The following is an 8274-nucleotide window of genomic DNA, read 5'->3' as shown; positions in this document are numbered from 1 at the left end:
ACAGGCCTATTTTGTGCTTTTGGCAGTGACGGCTCTGTGTCAGAGCTCATGACAGGACGGTCGCCTCCCTGTCTCCAGAGGTTTGGGGGTTTGAAGGGCCACTGACCCTTTTTGTCCCCTTTTTCAGAGATGGTCTTCGACACGGCTTGTTTCAGACAGCAGCGAACTCCAGTAATTGATTTCTCTTTCTTATCTGATCTTGGTTGAGGTTCTTAGGCTCATGGTGCATCTCTCCTCAAAAACAAGCCAAAAAAAATTCATAAAGTGACCGTTGTGAAGTTTATATCCAACAGTCCCTGCGCTGACAGAGGGTCAAACTTCACATTATTGCAGTCTGATGGAAGCTTGGAATGTGACTGGTAACTTGTGAATTGCTTTCTGAAAGGATTGGTCATATATATTAGAGCCAAGAGTATTGAGGCATGAAAAGCTGAAGGAAGGGTAGATTTTGAAGCACTGAGAGCTGAACGACAGAAGGACTTCAGCTTATAGACTGGACAGGCTACATTAATAGATTGGTGAACTGATGCACAGTGTGAGTGAGTGTGATGAATAAAAGTGGCTCAGGGCACCACAAATTGAATTTGATTCCTTTTGTGAAAACCAGAGGAAAAAGTTGTAGCAGAACTCAGACACTTGTCAGATTTTTGTCCAAGTGGATTTTGGTGTTTTTACAACTGAAATGTTGTCGGACACCTTATAACTAATTAAGGAATCAGTGCCTCCCACCCACCACAGAGTAGAAGTGGTGCAGAGCTGGAGTTCCTGTTTGCCCTGCAGCAGGTTCAAGGTTCAGCAACACCTGATCCCAAATCCCAGTTTGGGTTGCGTCTGGAATCGTTAATTCTGAATTTGTCAAGTCACTATGCAGACAACCACTGCGACAAACTGAAAGTGATTGTTCATAACTATCCTTTATATAACAATGCATTTTTATTATCTGACAAATGAGGAAACCGATTGTTGCATTGTCGCTGGATAAATATTCAATATTTTAGCCAAATTGTACATTTAAACATAAACATCTTTGTAAACATTTTAAAAATGGTTTATTGCAATGGTAACTGTGTTTTGCCTGTGTAAAGTAGCAGCAGGTGCTGAGGGTGAAACTCCAGGAAGTTTTCAGCCTTGACAATAGATGAACCGTCTGCACACACACTCTCACTCTTAAGTTTCAGTTAACTTTAAGCTTTTTACCGTCTGAAAGTTTCCCTCACTCTTGGACACAAAAGAGACACCGGAGATGATTCAAACACAGCTCCCTGTCTGTTGTCTTGTGTTGTGTAGAGACACTGTGTCAGTCTGGGACTGTGGAGTCCAAATTGTTTTGCTGGCTGTCATTTTAATCAGCTCATTTCAGTAGTTAACACCTCTCATGCAGGCTTACGCAATTTGATAATGACGCTGAAGGAATTAGACTATTAATTAGATGCATACTGCAATGCTTCAGCATCATAAATCAAAAAAGTTGCCTCATGAATTCCAAAATGTTTCCTAATTACCACCGTAGTAAACAGAAGTGAAAATACTCACTGTAAATGAAGTGTGAATAGTATTATTGTGAGTCATGTGGTTTTATATGAATGACAACTGTGTGCCAGTCAGTCGAACATGCAGTTCTCTTCTGTCCTCCTCTGGTCTTGTTCTGGCTTCTCGTCCTGTAACCATCCACACTTCACTGCCGAGCGATTGGCTGTGAAATGGCACATTTGAATTCCATGCTGTGCCGGAGTGATTTTGCTGCCTACCTTGATGCTTATTTTGTTATGGAAATTCATGATACATTAACATAAGCAGCAGGAGAGCGGAGCACAAAATAATGAATCCTGGTGAGCAGGAATTAATAAATACATATACAGTAGACACCCAGGGCTCAAAAAGTGTAGACTTCAAGCTTAGCTCACCACACCTGATGGTCTTCATTGTTAGCTGCAGGCTTGCCCTCCAGAAAATTGAACGTAGTGTCTTCAGGCCCGACCACAGCCATCGAATGGTCTCATATGACTCGGGCAAATCAGAAGAGCTATAATATATATCCTTCTGTTATAAAATCAAGCATCATTATATAATTATTATAATCAGTCATCGCGCTAAATCATTGTAACTTGACCTCAGATGTCCTCTCAGTAAGTGGGTGGAGATGATTTGACAGTAGTCGGGGCTCAGGAAACCTCAGGTACATTCACCTTCCTCTGTTCAATGGATGGATTCCATTCACCTGATTGTGAATGCAAACAGGGCTGTGCTTAATACAGTACATTTGGCTGTTGCTAAGGCAACACTTTTTTTCAAAACACCCTGAAGGCTGTGTTAGTACCCAGAGGCAGGGTGCTCCAAGGGCCTAACCATTCAAGCCAATTTAGTATTCTCATTATGATGGAATCTGGCATTTCTGTGGAGTAATATATTAAAAATGTCTTCAGTGTATTTTGCCTCCCTGTGACCTGAGGTCATATGTCAAGTCAGGTTAAATTTTTTCTGGCATCAGTGATTGGAGTCTTGGCGCTTAATCACACAGGGGCAGGTTTGTGCCAGGTTTCATTGATTGACTAATTAACGTTTTCTTAATGAGTGCTGAAGGTTTGTGTGTTTGCTAGGAAGCAAATTACCATTTAACCACACATACAGATGAGCCAGTGATGCTGTTTATCCATTTGTGTCAGCAGATGCCTACAGTATGCTAACAGGGACGGACAGAGACTCCAGTGCATTTAACACATTTTCACATTCTCATGAAGCACTCATTAATTTGCTCCTAACTTTGAGAAAACCGGAGTGTAAAGTAAACACTGAGCTGCTGAAACACATGCTGTGAAACTTATGTTCCACATGGAACATAAGGCTTGTTATACAGTATATAAAATGTGCTCTTGTAGAATTAAATGTCTGGTAGATTTACCGAGTTAAATGTTATGGGTTTACCATAATGTTGGTTGTAATGTTTGTAAAAAGGTTTTTTTCTTCTCGAAGTTAGAAGAAAGAATAATGAAATTTGTACCAGATAGCTAAGTTACGTAAAATAAAACAAAAATAAACAAAATGAATAGCCAGGTCCAGTTCTTGTACACGTCTTCTTAGTGTAGCGGTTACCAGTGAATCATGGGTTTGATACCCAGAGGAACCACATGCTTGGCGCCTGCTGGAGGCAGCCTGAGAATAGCATATATGCTGCTAACACAACAATTTCAACAATTTCCCAAATATTGGATCAATATAGTACAAAAGTATTTTTTCTTTTTTTATTCCTGTATGAACGCTGCAAATTCTAACACTATAAACTATAAACTTGCTGTAATTCAAATTTCCAACATGCATAAACACACTTTAGGCTTTAGTACAAATAATTATTTACCAACATGTTTACTTGTAGACTTTTGCACAATATATAGAAAGAAAAAATAATCAATTTACACCCTACAGTGTTCTGTCTTATTTTCTGTGCATACGTATATTGTTTAACTTAACGTCTGTTTTTCCATCTTACAAAATACAGATTAGAAGAATGAAACAAACATTTTAACCACCGCTCTCCTGCTGCTCGGCTGCTCTGCGTGTGGAGTTAAGTGCAGTTGTATTTGACGGCTGCGTGAAAAGCAGCAGGCTCCAGGAGAAACACTGGAACTTCCTGCAGTTTGACTTTTAAGTCTCTGATCTCTAAATGCATTCCCTGACTCATTCCCTTTAAAAACAACCCGGAGAAAGAGAGAAAAGAAAAACCCATGTGACATTTTAGTTTGCTTTAATATTTTAGTAAACATCAGCTGAAATGAACAAAATGTCCACAGAGTTTCACCTGAGTAATCCTAGTGCATTTATTAATGTCCACTCTAATTACACGCCACTTCAGAACCACTTCCTTTTTTTCATTTTCTTTCATTAAGTTGTCTGGTTGTTTGCTTAGTAAAAAAAAAGAAAAGATATTGAACGTCTTCCAGGGTAAATGTATTTATCTTGATTCTTTCCCAGATGCCCTGGGTTTATTAGTGCTGTATAAAAACGCTGTATGTCATTTAAATGCCTCCTTTTAATTCATCTCTCCCTGAAGGCCACACTAACACAACATTTGCATTTCTTTAGATGCCATCTTAATAGAAGCGTGTACGGCGGCGTTAAAACTTTTGACCCATGATAACAAATAACGAGGACAGTAGGAGCTAATGACGCAGACGTAACGGAGGGTTATCAACACACACACTGCTGCTGGGTCTCCAAATAAAATAAATACTACGCTGTAAATCGGTCCCAAAAGCTTCTTAATATTAGTGGAGGTAAGAAGTTCAATCCCCTTAAGAAGCAAAGTGAGTTTACTGCCGCACAGCAAACAGCATTAGTTTTATTGGCCACTAAAATTCCCTCTTCTCTTTTACCCTAAAGTGAGCTGGTGCACTTTGAAATCAATCATCCAGGTGCGGATGTTCTCGTGTAAAGAAATATTGCTAATTTCTGACATCCCAAACAAAAAAAAATGTAGATTACCTTTTATAATTATGTAAATTACTAATGTATATTTAATTATCACTTTGAACATCTTCTTAAGCTTCTGATCTTTTCAGGTAGTGACAGCTAACCAGCTAGTATTAGTATGAAAAGTCAGCACATGAAAGAAACTTGAAGTGGAGGATATTGGTTTTGATGCAACCAAAACTAGGAGGCAAACTAGAAATCTTTGATTAGGGATACCAGCAGACTGGATTCTCTCTCTCTCTCTCTCTCTCCCTCTCTCCCTCCCCCCCCCCCCCCCCCCCCCCCCCCCCCCTCTCTCTCTGTCTCTCTCTCTCTCTCCCTCCCTCTCTCTCTCTCTCTCTCTCTCTCTCATATACACACACGCCTTGCACACTCTCTCTGCCTCTCCTGCGTGCTCTTACATCCTCGCTCTAGATCCAAAAGCTGCTCTTAGTGAACAGGGGACATTACTGAACTGACAGAGGAACTTGATGTTTGTACATTGTTATTCAGAGAACACGCTTTGATTGCTGTATGTAAGAGACAACAAACAGAGTCCACCTGTCGTTATCTGTTCTACACAGACAATAATGAGAATCCCCACGTCACCTGAATAAGCACATTATCAAGTTGACAATTAGTGGAACAGCAGACAGTGTGTTAATCCCCCTTCTCTCCATAGTTTTCTTGTCAGTTCATCAGAGTGAGCCGAGTGTGTGTTTATTTATTTATTTATTTATTTGGGACGGGCAGCAAATGTAATCTTCATAAACTGCTGCTGGAGTCTAATTGATGCAGCCTCGCTTCTTCAAAGCTCGACTGGCATCGCCGCAAGTCAATTTCCTTTCAACATTTCAGTGCCTCTCACCGCCTTTGAAGGCAGGCATCCTTAATGAACGGCATCAATTTTCATCCCAATTAGAGTGTTTATCTGGGCTTAGTTCACCTATAGTGTTGCCTGTGCCACTTGTGGGGGGAGATGAACTTTTATGAAGGGCAATCACTGTGCGTCAGATAAAAACAGCTTATCTAGCTCAGGGATTTAAGGCTTTAGTGCTGGAATTATTTTTCCTCCAATTTGTTTGTGCTGCGTTAACTGCTGCTGCGGGTCAGGGTTGCTATCCTGTGGTGGGGGGAGTGAGGGGGACAGTCAGGAGAAGGAGAGAGATGGAGGAAGAACATGGTAACACACGTGGGTCTATAAGATCATGTCCACAGGGCTGCCAACTGGAAAATGGAATAAATGGAGCACATCCCATCATCCCATCAGCCGCAGCCACAGCTGCATGATATGACCTGACACATGTAAAAACCATAAACTCCTCACAGGTCCATCAACAAGGCTGTCATATGAATAAGACTCACATTAGAGCTTCATTTATTTCAGCTGGAGTATGCAGAAAACACAGATTGTAACCGCTATGCTTAAAATATTCTCTGAATAACATCGTTCCTGTCATGAAATGAAAATTTGTTTGATTTTCTTAGGAGGAGAACAGCAGAATATAAATCAGTATTAGTTCCATCTGACAAAGGTCAGATTCCAACAGACAAGGAATTTGCCTCCAGTTACACCCATCTGACAAAGGTTGTTTACACAGACAAGGAATTTGCCTCCAGTTACACTTTGTTTAAAGATGACATTAAGAGATGATGAAATAAAATAGAAATGTGGTTAGCGAAAAGATATGGACAATTCAGTATTTATGACAGATTCTTTCTATTTCTTCAAATCTCTACTGTGTAATTCTTGTTCAATTGCTATCATCATTCAACAAATAATATTAAATACTGATTTTTATTTGCCCTGTGCCTTGTAATGGGCCCCTCTCTCCACTTTGGGATTTAAGCAAGAACATCAAAGAATAAATAGAAGTGATTTTCACCTTTTAAAAGTTTATGGAAAATTGACGATAAAAAGAACAAAAAAAAAATCTATAATCTGTGTTGTTTCCTGCAACATTCCACAGTGCAGATGAGGATACATTTGATTTTATGTCACTGCGGGCCCATTGATATGTATGTGACTGTAAACCGTAGTTTATTTATTCATGTGGCTCTTTGATTGACTGGAACTCTTCACCCAAATAATAAGGAATATGTAGGTGGCTGAGTGATGGTTCACGTGCGTGCGTGCGTGCGTGCGTGCGTGCGTGCGTGCGTGTGTGTGTGTGCGTGTGTGTGTGCGTGTGTGTGTGTGTGCGTGTGCGTGTGCGTGTGCGTGTTTGTTTGTGTGTGTGTGTGTTCTCTGCAGTGCATGTGTAAAAGCAGCGCTGCAGGAAAAGGGCTGCAAAGGAGAAATATCCGCCTCATAACTCACTCTGATGTGAAGCAGAAAGTCCAACATCGTTAGGTGTAAAACCAGGATGGCAGACTGTTTTCCTGGAGTCGATGCTTTGTTATTTCAGCAGCTGAGTGTTTTTTTGTTGACTGCCATGCAGCTGTTGAATCTCAGCAAGACTGCGCAACAAAGCTGTTTATTCTGACACTGCCTTCTGCTCAGTTCAGAGATCCCACAGCTCTGACGTGCCACATTTAAAAACAGTCATTAAAATTTAAACGTGTCTCTTCGTTACGGGGACAATGATCTGTGACGTGTTTGGTGTAGGATAAGCTAAAGGAAATGTGAACATGGCGTTTGAAGGGATGTCAACAAGATGAAAAACAACAGTTGTGTTTTGTTTTTGTTTTTTTTTAAATAAAGGATAAAGGTTGAAGCAGATCTGCTGTTAACACAAGTTTACACCTCCAAGGTGCAGCCTGTTGAAGCAGATCTGCTGTTAACACAAGAATTTCCCAAGTGTGGGTTCAACAAAATTCAAATGATTAATTATTATAAAAATCGACACAGCATATATTTTTGGATAACATATTTTTGAAGACTGCAATGTTTTCATCGAATTAAATCTTAATGAGATTTTTTTTCCGATTTTGATCTTGATCTTTTTTTCTTCTGATTTTGCAAAAATTCAAATTGAGCATGTTGTTTTTGTTAGATGTTGAAAAATGATGATAATTTTTTTTGACAATTTTTGTTTGCGTGTTACCAAATAAGATCCTTTTGAAAATAATACATTTTATTTAGAAAAAATATATATATTTTTAAATTCTTTTTTAAAAATTAGATCTTTTCTACATGTTTCTCATCAGATTAGGGCATTTGGCAAAGCCCTTATTTAGCACGTTATTTTGGTTAGATGTTGAAAAATTTTGATGAAATTTTTGAAAAAATACATTTTTAAAGTTTTATTTTTGTTGCATATTTCTTATCAAAGAACGTTTTTTTTATCACATTTTATATTTTCTACATGTTTCTCATCAAATAAGAGCATTTTGACAATTTTTTAGAAAAAAATTTGAGTTTTTTGGAAACAGTAATTTTGCATGTCACTTTTGGTCACATGTTGAATAATAATGTTTTCTGCAGGTTTTTCGTCAAATTAGAGCATTTATTAGAGCACAAACAATCTTTTTTGGAATTTTTCAGAAAATTACTTACTTCACATGTCATGTTGGTCAAAAAATAAAAAAGTTTCATTTACATTTTTGAAAAGAAACTTCTAAATTTTGTGTTTTCTGCATGTCTATCATCAAGTTAGGGCATTTTAAGAATATTTTAGAAATTTTCTTTTGTTGAATTTTTCGTCAAAAAACTAATTTCACGTTATGTTGGTCAAAAGTTCAAAGATTTCCATGAAAATTATTGGAAACAAATTAAAAATTGTAACCTTTTCTGCATGTTTATCATCAAATCAGAGCATTTTTAGAATGTTTTGAGCATTTCTGGGACTTCAGGGAAAATACTCATTTTAAATACTTTTTGGAGTTTTA

This window comes from Cynoglossus semilaevis, chromosome 12, assembly GCF_000523025.1.
Source record: "Cynoglossus semilaevis isolate Cse_v1.0 chromosome 12, Cse_v1.0, whole genome shotgun sequence".
Taxonomy (NCBI): domain Eukaryota; kingdom Metazoa; phylum Chordata; class Actinopteri; order Pleuronectiformes; family Cynoglossidae; genus Cynoglossus; species Cynoglossus semilaevis.
Note: the sequence above shows the minus strand (reverse complement) of the source record.